Source organism: Ranitomeya imitator, chromosome 1, assembly GCF_032444005.1.
Source record: "Ranitomeya imitator isolate aRanImi1 chromosome 1, aRanImi1.pri, whole genome shotgun sequence".
In the NCBI taxonomy this organism is placed as follows: Eukaryota; Metazoa; Chordata; class Amphibia; order Anura; family Dendrobatidae; genus Ranitomeya; species Ranitomeya imitator.
In genome coordinates this window covers 20,750,962-20,774,079 of record NC_091282.1, presented here as the reverse complement: position 1 = coordinate 20,774,079, position 23,118 = coordinate 20,750,962, and positions in this window count along the sequence as shown.

The window sequence follows — 23,118 nt, the reverse complement described above, 5'->3', positions numbered from 1 at the left end:
AACTGATCGAGCACAGTGAGGTATGTGGCCAGGTGACCTTATTGTCCTAACCTAGTTTCTCCAAATGTCTATGTGGGTCACTGATGGGCAGTGGAGCAGATCTGTATTTGACCAGCTGACGCTGTGGTTCCCAGACTGATGTCCTGTAGAGTATGAGTGGAGACAGAGGCAGGCCCCTTTTATATCCTACAGCACTCACTCAGGGCATTTTCCCACAGGATTGGGGGAAGGTGAGGAGAATCATAGAATCGTAGAATGATAGAGTTGGAAGGGACCTCCTGGGTCATCTGGTCCAACCCCATGCTCAAAGCAGGCTTCACTAAATCATCACAGACAGATGTCTGTCCGGCCTCTGTTTGAAAACTTCCATGGAAGGAGAACTCACCACCACCTCCCATTGCAGCCTGTTCCACTCATTGATCACCCTCACAATCAAAAATTTTTTCCAATATCTAATCTGTGTCTCCTCCCATTCAGTTTCATCCCATTGCTTCTAGTCTTTCCTTGTGCAAATAAAGAGTAATGATGATCCTTCTACAATGTGACATCCCTTGAGATATTTGTAGACAGCTATTAAGTCTCCTCTCAGTTTTTTTTTGTAAGCTAAACATTCCCAAATCCTGTAACCATTCCTCATAGGACATGGTTTGAAGACCAATCACCATTCTGGTCGCTCTTCTCTGAACTTGCTACAGTTTGTTGATGTATTTTTTAAAATGTGGTGCCCACTGTATGCTTCTGTTAATACGTCCCAGAATTGTATTTGCCTTTTTGCTGCTGCATCACACTGTTGAGTCATGTTCAGTTTATGATCTATTAGTATACCCAAGTCTTTTTCACATGTGCTGTTGCTTAGCCCTATTCCTCCCATTCTGTATATGCTTTTTTCATTTTTATTGCCCAGATGTAGTACTTTGCATTTTTTCTTGTTAAAAACCATTCTGTTATTTCCTGCCCACTGCTCAAGTTTATTTATATCTTGTTGAATCCTCTCTCTCTTTTCTCTAGTATTAGCTATCCCTCCTAGCTTCCTGTCATCAGCAAATTTAATTAGTGTACCCTCAATTTCTTCATCTAAATAATTCATAAAGATGTTGAACAATACAGGGCCCAGGACCGAACCCTATGGTACCCCACTTGAGACATTCTTCCAACAGGATGTGCAGCCATTTACGACCACACTTTGGGTCCGATCACTAAGTCAGTTATGAATCCACCTAACAGGTGCCTTGTCCAAGGATGGTGTGAGATACTTTGTCAAATGCTTTGCTGAAGTCAAGATATGCTATATCTACAGCATTTCCCTGATCCACCCAGTCAGTGATTCCATCATAGAAGGAAATTAAGTTAGTCTGACATGACTTATTAGTTACAATGCTGACTCTGGTTAATCACTTCATTCTTATCCAGGTACTTACATACATGTTCTTTAATAATTTGTTCAAAGATCTTTCCTGGTATGGAAAGAGGAAAGAGAAGTTATCCACATTGTTTGGTTGTTCAATTAGACTGCATATTTATCCTCAAAGTTGTGCAGACTAGTACATTGCAAGGGGCTGATGCAATATATAAACAGCAGGCATCCCACAAAATAACATACAACAAGGGTCAATGGACAGTTTCACGTGAAGCAATGGTTCATGTACCATGTTGTGAATTCTGTGGCAGAGCTCCCTCCTGTGGTCACGAGTGGTACTTCGGCTGATTCTCTCTGTGAGCTTCTGTTGGTGGAGGGAAGTGGTGCTGCGGCTTCTGGGTTTCCTCCCTCAGGTGATCTGGTGAGGTCGTTGGGTGCTTCTCTACTTGACTCCACCTAATGCTTTGATCCTGGCTTCCTGTCAATGTTCCAGTGTTGGACTTGCTTTTCCCTGGATCATTCCTGTGGCCTGCTGCTCTGCATAGCTAAGTTCTTCTTTGCTAATTGTTTGCTATTTTTTCTGTCCAGCTTGTCTATTTTGTTGCTGGAAGCTCTGGGACGCAAAGGGTGTACCTCCGTGCCGTTAGTTCGGTACGGAGGGTCTTTTTGCCCCCTTTGCGTGGTGTTCTTTAGGGTTTTGTGTAGACCGCAAAGTTACCTTTTCTATCCTCGATCTGTTAAGAAAGTCGGGCCTCACTTTGCTGAATCTATTTCATCTCTACGTTTGTCTTTTCATCTTAACTCACAGTCATTATATGTGGGGGGCTGCCTTTTCCTTTGGGGTATTTCTCTGAGGCAAGGTAGGCTTATTTTCTATCTTCACTCTAGTTAGTTTCTTAGGCTGTGCCAAGTTGCATAGGCAGAGTTAGGCGCAATCCACGGCTGCCTCTAGTGTTGTTTGGAGAGGATTAGGGATTGCGGTCTGCAGAGTTCCCACGTCTCAGAGCTCGTTCTATGATTTTGGGTTATTGTCAGATCACTGTATGTGCTCTGACCGCTATGTCCATTGTAGTACTGAATTGCCTTTCATAACAGTACAGGAAGCCAAAAGTACTAATGATTCTCAATAGAGGGAAAAAAGAAGTTCTGAGACCATTTTTTTTTCTTTGCACTGTGTTTTGCCTTTTTTTTCCCCTAGACATTTGGGTGGTTCAGTACACAGGTGTAGCGATGGACATTAGAAGTCTGTCTTCATTTGTGGATCAGCTCTCGGCAAGAGTACAAAAGATCCAGCTCTCCCTGGCTCCCGAATGTCTCTGTATACTGCATTGATTTTCCATGGTATGCACTGACTTTACCCAGCTCTCCCTGGCTCCCGAATGTCTCTGTATACTGCATTGATATTCCATGGTATGCACTGACTTTACCCAGCTCTCCCTGGCTCCCGAATGTCTCTGTATACTGCATTGATTTTCCATGGTATGCACTGACTTTACCCAGCTCTCCCTGGCTCCCGAATGTCTCTGTATACTGCATTGATTTTCCATGGTATGCACTGACTTTACCCAGCTCTCCCTGGCTCCCGAATGTCTCTGTATACTGCATTGATTTTCCATGGTATGCACTGACTTTACCCAGCTCTCCCTGGCTCCCGAATGTCTCTGTATACTGCATTGATTTTCCATGGTATGCACTGACTTTACCCAGCTCTCCCTGGCTCCCGAATGTCTCTGTATACTGCATTGATTTTCCATGGTATGCACTGACTTTACCCAGCTCTCCCTGGCTCCCGAATGTCTCTGTATATTGCACTGACTCTTCTATGCTTCCCCTGGATCTGAGTGTCTTGGTGCAGCACATATAATCCTTTTAGTATGCTTTCTTACCTATCAGCTTGTTTCCATGACCTGTTTTCATGTATCTCATTGTGTGATCCTGGCATCTCTTTGAGTGGTCAGTCTTACCCCTCCCTCACTTTATGACCTTTGCTTAACTCTCTACATCTGGTCTCCCATACCCAGCCACCCCCTCATTCACACCTGATTGCCCTTAACTGGGGATATATTCACATGCAGGAGTCTGCTATAGACTCAGTCTGCTGCAAATCATCTTTTAACTTCCATCTTTTAACTTCCATCTTTTTAATTATGATTCTGAATTAGACTGAATTGGACTGGAATTGACTGGAAGGTAACAGACTACTAACCACTACAATGTTTCGGTTTCTTTTCTCTTTCACCCCCATACTACTTTCCTTCTTACAATCTCCTGCAATCCCTCCACCTAGTAAGGAAATAGTCATTTCTCCCTCATTACTCCCCAGCCATCTCACCTTCTCCTCGGAACTGTTCCTCCACATACAATCCTTTTTATCCAGACACACACGGCCGCATCATGTCCTATCCTGCTCCCACCTTCTAATGCTCTGTCTGCTACTCCTCATTGCTGGTGACATATCCCCAAATCCCGGCCCTCCCCAATTCATCCCCACACTCGTTTCTAACCCCCTGCCACGATCCTCCGCACGTTTTCCCAACCACGACAACATCATACCCATTCATCCAGCCCCCACTCCCCCTACTTGGAGCACTATGGAACGCACGCTCCATCTGCAACAAACTGCCATTTATCCATGACCTCTTCATCACCAACAAACTCTCCTTCCTCGGCCTCACTGAAACCTGGCTCACCCCCTCTGACTCAGCCTCTCCAGCTGCGCTCTCCTATGGCGGATTCCACCTCTCTCACACCCCTCGCCCCAGCAACAAACGTGGTGGAGGAGTTGGCTTGCTCCTGTCCGACACCTGCTCCTTCACTCCAATACCGCTACCACCCTCCGCTTCCCTTCCCTCGTTTGAGGTGCACTCTGTCCGCATCTATTCCCCCTCCAACCTCCAGCTGGCTGTCATCTACCGCCCCCCAGACCTAGCCATCTCCACCTTTTTTGACCACTTCACCACCTGGCTACTTCATTTCCTCTCTGTTGACATCCCCACTATCATCATGGGTGATTTCAATATCCCCATTGACACCTCCACCTCAGCTGCCTCTAAACTTCTATCACTGACTGTCTCCTTTGGCCTCACTCAATGGTCCTCTGAGGCCACTCACAAAGATGGCCACACGCTGGACCTCATCTTCACCCGCCTCTGCTCCCTTACTAATCTCACTAACACACCCCTCCCCCTGTCTGACCACAACCTACTGACATTCTCGTCCCTCTCCTCTCCTAGTGTGCAACCCCCACTCCACAAACTCACCCTCGCAGAAATCTCAAACATCTCAACTTACAATCACTCTCTGAGTCCCTTCTCCCTCTCACAGACATAGCTTCCCTTCATGACACAGATGCTGCTGCCACTTTTTATAACACCACAATAACAGCAACACTCGATTCGGCCGCCCCACTCATGCACAGTAAAACACGTACAATTAACAGACAGCCCTGGCTGACCAGCCTGACCAAAGAATTGAGACAGGCTTCCAGGATTGCTGAGCGGAGATGGAAGCGATCCCACTCTGCCGACCACTTCACTGCATACAAGCAGTCCCTCGCCAGCTTCAAGTCTGCGCTCACTGCCGCAAAACAAACTTACTTCTCATCCCTCATATCCTCCCTGGCCCACAACCCTAAACAGCTTTTCAACACTTTCAATTCTCTTCTCCGTCCCCCCGCACCTCCTCCCTCCCCCCTCATTTCTGCCGATGACTTCGCCTCTTTCTTTAAACAGAAGATCGATACGATCAGAGAAAGCTTTGGCCCACAGCGCCCACTACCCCTCTTAGCTCCTCAACCCTGCTCCTCAAAAACCAGCTTCTCCAACATGACAGAAGATCAGCTCTCCACCCTCCTGTCAAGATCACACCTCACCACCTGCACGCTTGACCCGCTCCCATCCCACCTCATCCCTAACCTTTCCACGGTCTTCATCCCAACCCTAACGCACCTCTTCAACCTCTCACTCACAACAGGTGTCTTTCCCTCTTCCTTCAAGCATGCCAAGATCACACCCATCCTCAAAAAGCCCTCCCTCGACCCATCCTCTGTGTCTAGCTATCGCCCAATATCTCTTCTCCCTTATGCCTCCAAATTGCTGGAGCAACACGTCCATCTTGAATTATCCTCCCACTTCTCCTCCTGCTCCCTCTTTGATCGGTTACAATCAGGCTTCCGTTCCCATCACTCAACTGAAACTGCCCTAACTAAAGTCACCAATGACCTACTAACTGCCAGGAGCAAGCGACACTACTCTGTCCTCCTTCTCCTGGACCTGTCTTCTGCCTTTGACACTGTAGACCACTCCCTTTTGCTACAAATCCTCTCATCCCTTGGCATCACAGACTTGGCCCTTTCCTGGATCTCGTCATATCTGACAGACCGAACATTCAGTGTCTCCCTCCCCCACACCACCTCCTCACTTCGCCCCTTGTCAGTCGGTGTTCCTCAAGGCTCTGTTCTAGGACCCCTACTCTTCTCCATCTACACTTTTGGCCTGGGACAGCTCATAGAATCCCACGGTTTGCAGTACCATCTCTACGCTGATGACACGCAGATCTACCTCTCCGGACCTGACCTCTCCTCCTTGCTTACCAAAATCCCGCACTGTCTGTCTGCCATTTCAGCCTTCTTTTCTGCTCGCTTTCTACAACTGAACATGGACAAAACAGAATTCATCATCTTTCCCCCATCTCACTCTACCCCTCCACCAGACCTATCCATCAATGTCAATGGCTGCTCACTATCCCCAGTCCCACACGCCCGGTGCCTCGGGGTGATCCTCGACTCTGCACTCTCTTTCAAGCCACATATCCAAGCCCTTGCCTCCTCCTGTCGTCTCAAACTCAAAAATATTTCCCGGATCCGTGCTTTCCTTGACCGCAACACTGCAAAAACGCTAGTGCATGCCCTTATCATCTCCCGCCTCGACTACTGCAACCTCCTACACTCTGGACTCCCCTCTAGCACTCTGGCACCGCTCCAATCTATCCTACACTCTGCTGCCCGACTAATCTACCTGTCCCCCCGCTATTCCCCAGCCTCTCCCCTGTGTCAAGCCCTTCACTGGCTTCCTATCGCCCAGAGACTCCAGTTCAAAACCCTCACACTGACATACAAAGCCATCCACAACCTGTCTCCTCCATACATCTGTGACATGGTCTCCCGGTACCTACCTACACGCAACCTCCGATCCTCCCAAGATCTCCTTCTCTACTCCCCTCTCATCTCTTCTTCCCATAACCGCATCCAAGACTTCTCCCGTGCTTCCCCCATACTCTGGAACTCTCTACCCCAACACATCAGACTCGCGCCTACCATAGAAACCTTCAAAAAGAACCTGAAGACTCATCTCTTCCGACAAGCCTACAGCCTGCAGTGATCCTCAACCTACTGAACAGCCGCACAGCCAGCTCTTCCCTCTCCTAGTGTATCCTCACCCACCCCCTGCAGACTGTGAGCCCTCGCGGGCAGGGTCCTCCCTCCTTATGTACTCGTGTGCCTTGTTATCTGCTCATGTTTAATGTATTTGTCTATATTTGCCCCGTATTCACATGTAAAGCGCCATGGAATAAATGGCGCTATAAAAATGTATAATAATAATAATTCAAGACACTATTGATCAGAAAGCTATGTTGGAACCAAGAATTCCTATTCCTGATTTGTTTATTGGAGATAGAACTAAGTTTCTGGGTTTCAAAAATAATTGTAAATTATTTCTGGCCTTGAAACCTCGCTCCTCTGGTGATCCAGTTCAACAGGTTTTGATTGTTATTTCTTTTTTGCGCGGCGACCCTCAGGACTGGGCATTTTCTCTTGCGCCAGGAGATCCTGCATTGAGTAATATCGATGCGTTTTTCCTGGCGCTCGGATTGCTGTACGATGAACCTAATTCAGTGGATCAGGCAGAGAAAAATTTGCTGGCTCTTTGTCAGGGTCAGGATGAGATAGAGGTATATTGTCAGAAATTTAGAAAGTGGTCCGTGCTCACTCAATGGAATGAATCTGCGCTGGCAGCTATGTTCAGAAAGGGTCTCTCTGAAGCCCTTAAGGATGTCATGGTGGGATTTCCTATGCCTGCTGGTTTGAATGAGTCTATGTCTTTGGCCATTCAGATCGGTCGACGCTTGCGTGAGCGTAAATCTGTGCACCATTTGGCGGTATTACCTGAGCTTAAACCTGAGCCTATGCAGTGCGATAGGACTTTGACCAGAGTTAAACGGCAAGAACACAGACGTCTGAATGGGCTGTGTTTCTACTGTGGTGATTCCACTCATGCTATCTCTGATTGTCCTAAGCGCACTATGCGGTTCGCTAGGTCTGCCACCATTGGTACTGTACAGTCAAAATTTCTTCTGTCCGTTACCTTGATCTGCTCTTTGTCATCGTATTCGGTCATGGCATTTGTGGATTCAGGCGCTGCCCTGAATTTGATGGACTTGGAGTATGCTAAGCGTTGTGGGTTTCTCTTAGAGCCCTTGCAGTGTCCTATTCCATTGAGAGGAATTGATGCCACGCCTTTGGCCAAGAATAAGCCTCAATACTGGACCCAGCTGACCATGTGCATGGCTCCTGCACATCAGGAGGTTATTCGCTTTCTGGTGTTGCATAATCTGCATGATGTGGTCGTGTTGGGGTTGCCATGGCTACAAGCCCATAATCCAGTATTAGATTGGAAATCCATGTCGGTGTCCAGCTGGGGTTGTCAGGGGGTACATGGTGATGTTCCATTTCTGTCAATTTCGTCATCCACCCCTTCTGAGGTTCCAGAGTTCTTGTCTGATTACCGGGATGTATTTGATGAGCCAAATTCCGATGCCCTACCTCCGCATAGGGATTGTGATTGTGCTATCAATTTGATTCCTGGTAGTAAATGCCCAAAAGGTCGACTGTTTAATTTATCCGTGCCTGAGCACGCCGCTATGCGCAGTTATGTGAAGGAATCAGTGGAGAAGGGGCATATTCGCCCGTCATCGTCACCATTAGGAGCAGGGTTCTTTTTTGTAGCCAAGAAGGATGGTCCGCTGAGACCTTGTATAGATTACCGCCTTCTAAATAAGATCACGGTTAAATTTCAGTACCCCTTGCCATTGTTATCTGATTTGTTTGCTCGGATTAAGGGGGCTAGTTGGTTCACCAAGATAGATCTTCGTGGTGCGTATAATCTGGTGCGAATCAGGCGAGGAGATGAATGGAAAACTGCATTTAATACGCCCGAGGGTCATTTTGAGTATCTAGTGATGCCATTCGGACTTGCCAATGCTCCATCAGTGTTTCAGTCCTTTATGCATGACATCTTCCGAGAGTACCTGGATAAATTCCTGATTGTGTACTTGGATGACATTTTGATCTTCTCGGATGATTGGGAGTCTCATGTGAAGCAGGTCAGAACAGTTTTTCAGGTCCTGCGTGCTAATTCTTTGTTTGTGAAGGGATCAAAGTGTCTCTTTGGTGTGCAGAAGGTTTCATTTTTGGGGTTCATCTTTTCCCCTTCTACTATCAAGATGGATCCTGTTAAGGTCCAAGCCATCCATGATTGGACTCAGCCGACATCTCTGAAAAGTCTGCAAAAGTTCCTGGGCTTTGCTAATTTTTATCGTCGCTTCATCTGCAATTTTTCTAGTATTGCCAAACCATTGACCGATTTGACCAAGAAGGGTGCTGATTTGGTCAATTGGTCTTCTGCTGCTGTGGAAGCTTTTCAGGACTTGAAGCGTCGTTTTTCTTCTGCCCCTGTGTTGTGTCAACCAGATGTTTCTCTTCCGTTCCAGGTCGAGGTTGATGCTTCTGAGATTGGAGCAGGGGCTGTTTTGTCGCAGAGAGGTTCTGATTGCTCAGTGATGAAACCATGCGCTTTTTTTTCCAGGAAGTTTTCGCCTGCTGAGCGAAATTATGATGTGGGCAACCGAGAGTTGCTGGCCATGAAGTGGGCATTCGAGGAGTGGCGTCATTGGCTTGAAGGAGCTAAGCATCGCATGGTGGTATTGACTGATCATAAGAACTTGACTTATCTTGAGTCTGCTAAGCGGTTGAATCCTAGGCTCGTTGGTCGCTGTTTTTTGCCCGTTTTGACTTTGTGATTTCGTACCTTCCGGGCTCTAAAAATGTGAAGGCGGATGCTCTGTCTAGGAGTTTTGTGCCCGACTCTCCGGGTTTGTCTGAGCCGGCGGGTATCCTCAAGGAAAGAGTAATTGTGTCTGCCATCTCCCCTGATTTGCGGCGGGTGGTGCAAAAATTTCAGGCTAATAAACCTGATCGTTGTCCAGCGGAGAGACTGTTTGTCCCTGATAGGTGGACCAATAAAGTTATCTCTGAGGTTCATTGTTCGGTGTTGGCTGGTCATCCTGGAATCTTTGGTACCAGAGAGTTGGTGGCTAGATCCTTTTGGTGGCCGTCTCTGACGCGGGATGTGAGTGTTTTTGTGCAGTCCTGTGGGATTTGTGCTCGGGCTAAGCCCTGCTGTTCTCGTGCCAGTGGGTTGCTTTTGCCCTTGCCGGTCCCGAAGAGGCCTTGGACACATATCTCTATGGATTTTATTTCTGATCTTCCCGTTTCTCAAAAGATGTCAGTCATTTGGGTGGTCTGTGATCGCTTTTCTAAGATGGTCCATCTGGTACCCTTGTCTAAATTGCCTTCCTCCTCTGATTTGGTGCCATTGTTCTTCCAGCATGTGGTTCGTTTACATGGCATTCCAGAGAATATCGTTTCTGACAGAGGTTCCCAGTTTGTTTCGAGGTTTTGGCGAGCCTTTTGTGGTAGGATGGGCATTGATTTGTCTTTTTCCTCGGCTTTCCATCCTCAGTCTAATGGCCAGACCGAACGAACCAATCAGACCTTGGAAACATATCTGAGATGCTTTGTTTCTGCCGATCAGGATGACTGGGTGTCCTTTTTGCCTTTGGCTGAGTTCGCCCTTAATAATCGGGCCAGCTCGGCTACCTTGGTTTCGCCATTTTTCTGCAATTCTGGGTTCCATCCTCGTTTCTCTTCAGGACAGGTTGAGTCTTCGGACTGTCCTGGTGTGGATACTGTGGTGGACAGGTTGCAGCAGATTTGGACTCATGTAGTGGACAATTTGACCTTGTCCCAGGAGAAGGCTCAACGTTTCGCTAATCGCAGACGCCGTGTGGGTCCCCGACTTCGTGTTGGGGATCTGGTTTGGTTATCTTCTCGTCATATTCCTATGAAGGTTTCCTCTCCTAAGTTTAAACCTCGTTTCATTGGTCCGTATAGGATTTCTGAGGTTCTTAATCCTGTGTCTTTTCGTCTGACCCTTCCAGATTCTTTTTCCATACATAACGTATTCCATAGGTCATTGTTGCGGAGATACGTGGCACCTATGGTTCCATCTGTTGATCCTCCTGCCCCGGTTTTGGTGGAGGGGGAATTGGAGTATATTGTGGAGAAGATTTTGGATTCTCGTGTTTCTAGACGGAAACTCCAGTATCTGGTTAAATGGAAGGGTTATGCTCAGGAAGATAATTCCTGGGTTTTTGCCTCTGATGTCCATGCTCCCGATCTTGTTCGTGCCTTTCATGTGGCTCATCCTGGTCGGCCTGGGGGCTCTGGTGAGGGTTCGGTGACCCCTCCTCAAGGGGGGGGTACTGTTGTGAATTCTGTGGCAGAGCTCCCTCCTGTGGTCACAAGTGGTACTTCGGCTGATTCTCTCTGGGAGCTTCCGTTTGTGGAGGGAAGTGGTACTGCGGCTTCTGGGTTTCCTCCCTCAGGTGATCTGGTGAGGTCGTTGGGTGCTTCTCTACTTGACTCCACCTAATGCTTTGATCCTGGCTTTCTGTCAATGTTCCAGTGTTGGACTTGCTTTTCCCTGGATCATTCCTGTGGCCTGCTGCTCTGCATAGCTAAGTTCTTCTTTGCTAATTGTTTGCTATTTTTTCTGTCCAGCTTGTCTATTTTGTTGCTGGAAGCTCTGGGACGCAAAGGGTGTACCTCTGTGCCGTTAGTTCGGTACGGAGGGTCTTTTTGCCCCCTTTGCGTGGTGTTCTTTAGGGTTTTGTGTAGACCGCAAAGTTACCTTTTCTATCCTCGATCTGTTAAGAAAGTCGGGCCTCACTTTGCTGAATCTATTTCATCTCTACGTTTGTCTTTTCATCTTAACTCACAGTCATTATATGTGGGGGGCTGCCTTTTCCTTTGGGGTATTTCTCTGAGGCAAGGTAGGCTTATTTTCTATCTTCAGGCTAGTTAGTTTCTCAGGCTGTGCCGAGCTGCATAGGCAGAGTTAGGCGCAATCCACGGCTGCCTCTAGCGTTGTTTGGAGAGGATTAGGGATTGCGGTCTGCAGAGTTCCCACGTCTCAGAGCTCGTTCTATGATTTTGGGTTATTGTCAGATCACTGTATGTGCTCTGACCGCTATGTCCATTGTAGTACTGAATTGCCTTTCATAACAGTACCATGACCAATGGAACAAAGGAGCAGTACATCTGGACTAATTAAGAATAATTCACCCTCACATGAATGGGCGCAGGAGCTGGGATTAGTACTGCTGGGGTACCACAGGTTTATGGACATGGGTCCAGGGTTTTTCTGGGCAGGATGCTAGTTTTTCCCCGATATGAGAGCCAATTCTCCCATCTATACATCTCCCCCTGATTTCTTTCCCCAGGTCGTGCAGCCATAAGGCGAACAAGCTCTAGGGTGGGGTCCATGAGTAGGGCTTTCCTAATCTCCTTGTAATCTATTTCCCCCCAGTCAATGACCACAGTTTGGTCAGGGGTACTCACTGCCGCCGGCTACAAGGAGGATGATGGAGGCTTGGAGTCTGGGTTATTCTCGTAAGGGGTGGCAGATGGATCCGCATCAGAGTGCTGCTTGGCTTGTTTGCTTGTGATGACTGTGACAAACTGGCTGGAGAGTACTTGTCCTAGGTCATTCCTTAAAATAACAGGTGTGAGGAGTCTTTCCATGAGCCCCAATTTGACCACTCCCTGGTCGTTCCTTCAGTCAAACTACACACGTGCCAGAGGGATGTCCGAGCGCTTACCACCAGTCAGGGAGATGGCGGCCTTGTAAATGGTGTTCTGGAGGGACAATATCTTGGCTGACCAGGGTGATGGATGACCCAGTGTCTTGAAGTTCCTGGGCCTGGATGTCATCAACCTTGACAGGCTGAATGTGGTGATGGAGGTCAGCTCATCTTGGCAGACATTGACCAGCTGGGTCAGCAGATGGGCTACAGGAATCGGGCCCTGGCCCTGGAGACAACTTTGGCCATGTGTACAAGGTGCCCACACGTACAACAGAGCCATGGGTTTGGCAAATCATGGATCCTGTTTGCAAACCATTGTACTGGTGGGGTTTCTCCTGGGTATTGGGATAGTACTTCTCGAGTGGCTGGCAGGTGATTGAATTCTTGGTTGATGGGTCTCCTGGAATCGGTGAGCAAACTGGGTCTTCAGCAGGGTCGATGGGCTGTAAACTCATCTGCCAATCGGGCTGCGTGCTATGGGGTGTCAGGCTTCCATTTCGCTGCCCACTCTCATATTTCTAGGACCATCTTTTCCAAAAGTTGCTCATGTCCCAGAGTGAAACATTGCAGTGGGCATCACGACCATAGAGCCAGCAGTTGGATTGGTGTCATAGTTGACTGCCAAATTCTACATAGGTGGTCCTCTGGTGAGACAATGTCCTGAAGTTGGTGCAGTATCTTTGGGGGGTGATGAAAAAAGGGGTCAATGGGGTGTTCTTAACAGTCCCATAGACCAGGCAGTCCAGAGGCCCAAGCGTTGGGACAGCATCCTTGGCCTGGCCAGTCAAACTAATCGACAGGTATTTGGTCCAATCAGCTGTGGGAACCTGGTGCATCAGCATCAGGTTCATAAACCTTTGTAGGTCTCTGTAGCGGAGATGATTTCTTTAGTGGTATACCATCACAGGGGTACGGAGTGGTGCTGGCGGTAGGGAAACTGGAACTCCCAAAACTGATTCCATAGCACAATCCCTCTTGCCACTTGAGGCTCCGAGCCCCGAACAAGTCCTCGATTTGGACTGCTTGGGACTGGGTTGCTGATTTCAGACTGCCACAGGGTCCTTACTCTGGCAAGCAGGTTAATTCCTCTGGGTAAACCTCGGCTGAGTTTTTGTCATCCTCAATTACATTCTGGGCATCTCAATGGACCAATTTCTGGATTAAATCCGAGTGTAGGGGGTCCGGTATTCGATCCATAGAAGCTGTCACAGCTCCTGTAGTTGCTGTTTTCTGTTGGGGCTGTTAATCCACTCTGGTCCTCTTCCCAAGGCCTCCCTGGTGGGTTTTGACATGGTGGCATCCAAAACCTGCTGTGTATGCCTGAACTATGGTCTGCTGTGTCTCCTTACAGGGCCGGCTCCAGGTTTTCGAGGGCCCCGGGCGAAAGAGTCTCAGTGGGCCCCCCCCTTTAACACATACCCTGATTTATGATGCACAGATACGGCAGAGAAATGTATAGTACAATGCCAGATTTCACTTCTTACATGAGTGACAGCTATTGTAGATTCTGCAGTGTATGTATACAGGAGGAAAGGTGCTGTGCAGTGTATATATACAGGAGAGGTGCTGTGCAGTGTATATATGCAGGAGGAAAGGTGCTGTGCAGTGTATATATACAGGAGAGGTGCTGTGCAGTGTATATATACAGGAGGAAAGGTGCTGTGCAGTGTATATATACAGGACAGGAGGCGTGGTACTGTGCAGTGTATATATACAGGAGGAAAGGTGCTGTGCAGTGTATATATACAGGAGAGGTGCTTTTCTGTTTTGAGTTTTTCTATGAAACAAAGACTTTTCTACATAAACAACGTTGTTTGGTTTTGCGGCCCCAACAGATCTGTGCTACAAAGTAACAGGCGGCTCGGGCATTAATGAGGGACCTGATGCTGAATCCTTTCCACAAACCCTAATGACCCAATTAGTGCCCTGTCATTAGAAGCTCATTAAGCGCCTCCCTGTCCCGAGCAGTCATGTACAGTATGGGGGGATTCTGCAGCCCACCCCCTGACTGCTCCATACCATACACTGCCCTCTGTCGCTCTCACTATTATCCTGTGCATTTCTCCGTCATCGTTACCCCATGTTACACTTGTCACCCCCCACTACAGAGTAGCAGGGCAGCCAATGTCACAGGTCACCCCCTCCCGGACCCTAATGGCAGCAGGAAATGTCTGCTCCTCTATTGGGTTGGAACCTGATTTAATCAAGGAATAATGTGGATTTGTTGCCAGTGGCTGCAGGGGAAGGGTTAAGTGATGCCATGTCCTTGGTGGGAGCAGTGGCAGCTGCTGGACCTGGACAGAGACAACCAATGTTGCTGTGACTGCACAGTGTGACCTGGAGGAGAGAAGCTGAGACTCCGGAGCAGAAATCACCCACATGCCAGCACTGGGCAGAGTCCCTCCAGTCACCAGCCTGGGGCCACGGGGCCCCAACCTACAGCCCACAGCTCAGTGTTATCCATGGCAGCAGCTCCCCTTCCTCCTGGCATCTGGTTAACCCCATTTATGCGGGTTGGATTGTTATCTTTAAGGTTCAGCAATAACCTTCATACAGATGGGAAGGGGTTAAGCTTCTTCCTACCCCACTGGTGCAGGTTTGGTGCAGCATGCATGTATTCTGGGTGAGCTGGGTGGCTACAGGCTGCACCCCACCAGCTGCTCCTCCAGACATCACCCACATTTTTAGGCAGCAGAGACAGACAGCAGCAGACTGAGCCACAACTGCAAGATACCTTTGCACTCAGGCACTGGTAGGACGGAGCTCCGGAATCTGCCTGATAAACTTCAGCACTGTCCGCAGCCACCCAGGGGGGAGAGCAGAGAATGTGCTCTCTCCGCCCACAATGTCACACTGGCTGCCTTCTGTTAACCCCTATGTGTGCCTGCCTGGCTGCACTGACTGAGTGAGAAGATGCTTGTGTCAGAGCTGGCACATAGGGGTTAAGAGAACGCAGCCAGCAGTGACTTTGTGGGGGGAGAGAGCATGTTATCTCCTGCTCTGCTCTCCCAGCTGTATCTATGACAGCTAAGTGGGCCCCCCTCTCTCCCCAGGGCCCCGGCATTTGCCCGCTGTGCCGGGTGCTGACGCCGGCCCTGTCTCCTTATATGCCTCCCTGGTTGTGGTTGTGGTGCCATTGGACAGTGTCTGCGAACACCAGTCCCCTGCAGCTTCCCCGGCTCAGCCAGACAGAGTAGTATCACACTGCTGCCACCAAGTATGGAGACATGAGTGTCAATAAGTGCTTTTGTCTGCTGGCCTGGCTTGTCTTTAGAAAGACCACATGGGCCAGGCCTCATCCAACTGAACACCCGTACTTCTTCCCCATGGGCAGAATACTATACAGACAACACATGGTGAGGGTAACACACTGTGGTAATACTTTATTGGATCACAAACATTTAAAAACATATAGTACATTCCCAATAAAATGGTGGAAATGAGACTCACCCTTCTGCTTGCTCGTCAGGGAATGAACCTCTGTGATTTCGGAGTATCCAGAAGCAACAACCCAAACCATTAGCACACACTTTTAGTGGGCACCCATAGGTGGTGGCGGCAAGCTTAGGAAGCTAGGTATGTGGCCAGGTGACTTGATCGCCCCAACCTGGGTTCTCCAAATGTCTGCGTGAGTTCACTGATGGGCAGTGGAGCAGATCTGTATGTCACCAGCTGGTGCTGGTTCCTGGGCTGTTATCCTGTGGAGTCTGAGTGGAGACAGAGGCAGGTCCCTTTTATATTCCACAGCTCTCATTCAGGGCATTTTCCCACAGGATTAGTGGAAGGTGGGGGGAGTAATCCCTCATTGTTCGATTGTTCATTTACACTGCATATTTGTCCTCAAAGTTGTGCAGACTAGTACACTGCAACGGGCTGATGCAATACGCATCCCACAAATTAACATACAAGAGTCAACGGACAGTCTCGCATGAAACAATGGCTCATGTCCCTTGACCTACTGAACAAAGGAACATTACGTTTGGCATATTTAAGAATAACTCACCCTCACACCAGTAGCCAGATTGATGCTGCGTTGTCACCCCCCATAATAACAGTGATACCCACAGTGCCCCCATAATAACAATTATATCCACAATTCTGTATGTATAATCCTTTTTCATCAGTGGTATGTATGATCCTGTCCCGTCTGCAGTATGTATGATCCTGTCCTTGCTCCCACATCCTCTTGATATTTATACACAGACATATCCTGTAGTTCTGTTGTATTATCCAGTGTTTTTGCAGTAATCTCTGATTTCTGCAGTCGCCAATCTTTATGGATTTTGCATCACTTAGTAAATCTCTACAGCTCGTCTACAACTTTCATTTACATCAGGCAGTCGAGTGTGGACAACTCCATATCTCAGAGGCAGAATTAAGTTTTCCTGCATATATGTGATGACCACTGAAACCAGCAAATAGAGCGTCTTACACACTGTTGGGATTGGGCATGCTTCAGTGCTGAATTTTATAATTAATGCCCCTAACATAAATACAGATGTAGTAATCCTAAACTTGTCAGATGGCACATTATTTTATTAAGATAGCCATGCATCAAGTTATCTGACAAGTTATGCTTTGTTACAAGTGTGCAGGATCAGAACCAATAACAGCACAGGAAGACATCACCATAAGGCAAAAGAGATTTAATGTAGATATATTGTATGTAGAGTAATGAACCTGGGATGGAGTAATCCTATAGCTGAATATACATTAAATGGGAGAATACTCGGGACCACAGAACAGGAGGACGCGGGATTATGGTTACAAGTAATCTGAGCAGCAGCACTCAATGTCAGGCAGCAGCTGCAAAAGCAAACAAGATTTTAGGATGTATAAAAAGAGACAAAGTCTGATTTGCATGCATAAATATATGTGTGGTCAGTACAGAAGACGGCACATGACTTATTCCGTCCGTAAGACCGTACTGAGGACTATTGGGCACTCATTACCGGTGCTAAATAGGAAAGGGTTCTTTACAGTTAGAGCAGTCAGACCGTGGAATGCCGACCACAAGAGGTAGTAATGGCCGACACTATAAAAGCTTTTTAGAAAAGCGCTGGATGATTTCCTGAATACACATAATATTGCAGGTTATAGGTTAATTAGTGACAAAATGCACAAATGGTGGAGAAAGGTTGAACTTGAAGGACATAGTTAAATACAGTACGTTGAAGTATTACCTATGTAACCACCAACAGTACAGGACTACACCACCAGAACCACCAACAGTACAGGAATACACCACCAAAACCACCAACAGTACAGGAATACACCACCAGAACCACCAACAGTACAGGAATACACCACCACAACAACTAACAGTACAGAAATTCAGCACCAGATCCACCTTCAAAACAGCAATACATTACCAGAATGACCACCAATACAGCAATACATTACCAGAATGACTAACAATACAGCAATACATTACCAGAACCCTCATCACTACATGAATACCTTGCCAAGTGAGTACAGCAATCATTTGAAATGTCAGGTTAACCCCATATACAATTATATAGCATGCATTTACAACTTATGGTTTGTCCTAAACAATGGTAGGGAGATACTGGGAGTTTGGGAATTGTTGTTACGAACCATCATCAGACTGCGGACCACACAGGAACCACAGTACAGATGAGACACAGGCAGTATCACAAATATCTATGTGATGTCTTCTCTGATTGGAGTTTTCTTTCTCTTCTTTTCCATCTTGTCCAGATGCTGTGATGACTTTTCACATCCACAAATGTCTCTGCAGACTATCACCTTCTCTGGTCTTCTGCATAACATCCTGACTCGGTGCCCTCAAAAATAAGAGTGCTATTATAATGCTCCTGAATGAAAATATCTGCCCTACACTGTGCCCCTGGATAATTGCCACTCACAAAATATAAACCCCATCACTATGCTTCTTCTGGAATATTCCCTCCACACTTCCCTCTCCTTTCCACGCTGAGTTCCCGCATCACACTGTCCCCCCTAAACAGCCCAGTCTCTTTACTGTTCTTGCTCCTCTCACTCCCCCTGACATACTGTTCCCTATATACTGTTCTTTCACACTGCCGCCTCTCTATAATGCCTCCCCACACTACCCATTTCTACCCACTACTCATTTCTCCACCGATACTGTCCCTTCACTCATTTATAACTTCATACTGTCTTCCCACACATTCCCTCCTCTCTCCATACTGTCTCCACACACATTCGCCCTTCTTGTCTCCTCACACATCCCTTCTTTTCCATTTTGTCTCCTCACACATTTTCCCCTCCTCATACCATCTCCTCACACATTCCGACCTTCCCCAAACTGTCATCTCACACATTCCACCCTCTCCATACTGTCTTCTTGCACATTCCTTCTCCCCATACATTCCCCACTCCCCATACTGTTTTCTCACACATTCATCCTCCCCACCCTGTTTCATCACACATTCATCCTCCCCACCCTGTTTCATCACACATCCTCCTCTCCCCATACTGTCTCCTCACACATCCCCCTCTCCCCATAGTGTCTCCTCACATATCCCCCTCTCCCCATCTGAATGCAATTGAACACAGGGATCAGGTCTCACAGTAGATTTCTATGACCTAGAAGCTTGTGTGGCGTGTTCATACTAGGTCGCTCCTCCAGAAAGGTCCCAACCAGTTAATTAAAGAGTGAAATGAAAAGTTATCTCCCGCTCCACTCACAGCTCCCATACATAATATGTAAATAGCCCGAATCGCGTTAGTTTGTTGTTATCTCCTCTCCTACAAAACGGCACCAATTAAAAACTTGAAACAGGGAGAAGGTGGCTGCGAACAAGTCTGAATATTCACGGCGCTCTATCAGCGGCATAATGTCATGCAAATTACAGGGGAAGATAGAGGGAAGGTTTGTGTCCCAGCCGGCAGCGCGGCTTCAGTCATTGCCTCTATTATGTTAATAGAATATCCTGAATATTTCACTTTTTTGCGGCGCTGATCCATTAAAAGTTTGTGAGACCTACAAATAATTCATGTGTTCTCTGAGAACAATGGAGCAATTAAAAGTCTCCCATGTAAAGAAGATTGAAATCACAGGCGGCAAAATATCTGCAGGAGGAAGAAGAAGAGGCGGAAAATGCCAGGAAGGTCATATCCACAAAGACTTGTATCACCCCACAACAGGGGAGCAGCTGCCTCTGTATGGGGGCATCTCTAGGGCATCACTGGCACTGTGTGGTCGCATTACTGGCACTGTATGGGGGCATTACTGACACTGTGTGGGGGCATCACTGACACTGTATGGGGTCATTACAGACATTGTATCTAGGGCATCACTGACATTGTATGTAGGGCATCACTGACACTGTATGGGCGCATTATTGGCACTGTATGGGGTCATTACTGACATTGTGTGGGGGGGCATCACTGGCATTGTATGTAGGGCATCACTGACACTGTATGGGCGCATTATTGGCACTGTATGGGGTCTTTACTGGCACTGTATGTAGGGCATTACTGGCACTGTATGTAGGGCATCACTGGAACTGTATGTAGGGCATCACTGGCATTGTATGTAGGGCATCACTGGAACTGTATGTAGGGCATCACTGGCATTGTATGTAGGGCATCACTTGCACTATATGGGGTCATTACTGACATTGTATGTAGGGCATCACTGACACTGTATGGGGTCATTACTGGCACTGTATGTAGGGCATCACTGGCACTGTATATAAGGGCATCACTGGCACTGTATGGGCACATTACTGGTACTGTATGGGGTCATTACTGACATTGTATGTAGGGCATCACTGACACTGTATATAAGGGCATCACTGACATGTGTATATAAGGCATCACTGGCACTGTATGTAGGGCATCACTGGCACTGTATATTAGAGCATCACTGGCACTGTATATTAGGGCATCACTGGCACTGTATGGGCACATTACTGGTACTGTATGGGGTCATTACTGACATTGTATGTAGGGCATCACTGACACTGTATATAAGGGCATCACTGGCACTGTATGTAGGGCATTACTGGCACTGTATGTAGGGCATCACTGACACTGTATATAAGGGCATCACTGGCACTGTATGTAGGGCATTACTGGCACTGTATGTAGGGCATCACTGACACTGTATGGGGTCATTACTGGCACTGTATGTAGGGCATTACTGGCACTGTATGTAGGGCATCACTGACACTGTATGGGGTCATTACTGGCACTGTATGTAGGGCATTACTGGCACTGTATGTAGGGCATCACTGACACTGTATGGGGTCATTACTGGCACTGTATGTAGGGCATTACTGGCACTGTATGTAGGGCATCACTGACACTGTATGGGGTCATTACTGGCACTGTATGTAGGGCATTACTGGCACTGTATGTAGGGCATCACTGACACAATATGGGGTCATTACTGGCACTGTATGTAGGGCATTACTGGCACTGTATGTAGGGCATCACTGACACTGTATGGGGTCATTACTGGCACTGTATGTAGGGCATTACTGGCACTGTATGTAGGGCATCACTGGCACTGTATGTAGGGCATCACTGACACTGTATATAAGTGCATCACTGGCACTGTATGTAGGGCATTACTGGCACTGTATGTAGGGCATCACTGACATTGTATGTAGGGCATCCCTGGCACTGTATGGGGTCATAACTGGCACTGTATGTTGGGCATCACTGACACTGTATGGGGTCTTTACTGGCACTGTATGTAGGGCATCACTGGCACTGTATGTAGGGCATCACTGACACTGTATGGAGTCATTACTGGCACTGTATGCAGGGCATTACTGGCACTGTATGTAGGGCATTACTGGCACTGTATGTAGGGCATTACTGGCACTGTATGTAGGGCATCACTGACACTGTATGGGGTCATTACTGGCACTGTATGAAGGGCATTACTGGCACTGTATGTAGGGCATCACTGGCATTGTATGTAGGGCATCACTGGCATTGTATGTAGGGCATCACTGGCACTGTATGTAGGGCATCACTGGCACTGTATGTAGGGCATTACTTGCACTGTATGTAGGGCATCACTGGCATTGTATGTAGGGCATCACTGGCATTGTATGTAGGGCATCACTGGCACTGTATGTAGGGCATCACTGGCATTGTATGTAGTGCATTACTGGCACTGTATGTAGGGCATCACTGGCACTGTATGTAGGGCATTACTGGCACTGTATGTAGGGCATTACTGGCACTGTATGTAGGGCATCACTGACACTCTATGGGGTCATTACTGGCACTGTATGGGGTCATTACTGGCACTGTATGTAGGGCATTACTGGCACTGTATGTAGGGCATCACTGGCACTGTATGTAGGGCATTACTGGCACTGTATGTAGGGCATTACTGGCACTGTATGTAGGGCATCACTGACACTGTATGGGGTCATTACTGGCACTGTATGTAGGGCATTACTGGCACTGTATGTAGGGCATCACTGGCACTGTATGGGGTCATTACTGATATTGTATCTAGGGTATCACTGGCATTGTATGTAGGGCATCACTGACACTGTATGGGCGCATTATTGGCACTGTATGGGGTCATTACTGACATTGTGTGGGGGCATCACTGGCATTGTATGTAGGGGATCACTGACACTGTATGGGTGCATTACTGGCACTGTGTGGGGGCATCACTGACATTGTATGTAGGGCATCACTGACACTGTATATAAGGGCATCACTGACACTGTATGTAGGGCATTACTGGCACTGTATGGGGTCATTACTGACACTGGGTGGGGGCATCACTGACACTGTATGGGTGCATTACTGGCACTGTGTGGGGGCATCACTGGCATTGTATGTATGGCATCACTGACACTGTATGGGTGCATTACTGGCACTGTATGGGGTCATTACTGACATTGTATGTAGGGCATCACTGACACTGTATATAAGGGCATCACTGGCACTGTATGTAGGGTATCACTGACACTGTATATAAGGGCATCACTGACACTGTATATAAGGGCATCACTGACATTGTATGCAGGGCATCCCTGGCACTGTATGTATGTATAACTGGCACTGTATGTACGGCATCACTGGCAGTGTATGTAGGGCATCACTGGCACTGTATTTAGGGCATCACTGGCACTGTATGGGGTCTTTACTGGCACTGTATGTAGGGCATCACTGGAACTGTATGTAGGGCATCACTGGCATTGTATGTAGGGCATCACTGGCACTATATGGGGTCATTACTGACATTGTATGTAGGGCATCACTGACACTGTATGGGGTCATTACTGGCACTGTATGTAGGGCATCACTGGCACTGTATATAAGGGCATCACTGGCACTGTATGGGCACATTACTGGTACTGTATGGGGTCATTACTGACATTGTATGTAGGGCATCACTGACACTGTATATAAGGGCATCACTGGCACTGTATGTAGGGCATTACTGGCACTGTATGTAGGGCATCACTGACACTGTATATAAGGGCATCACTGGCACTGTATTTAGGGCATTACTGGCACTGTATGTAGGGCATTACTGGCACTGTATGTAGGGCATCACTGACACTGTATGGGGTCATTACTGGCACTGTATGTAGGGCATTACTGGCACTGTATGTAGGGCATCACTGGCACTGTATGTAGGGCATCACTGACACTGTATGTAGGGCATCACTGACACTGTATGGGGTCATTACTGGCACTGTATGTAGGGCATTACTGGCACTGTATGTAGGGCATCACTGGCACTGTATGTAGGGCATCACTGACATTGTATGTAGGGCATCACTGAC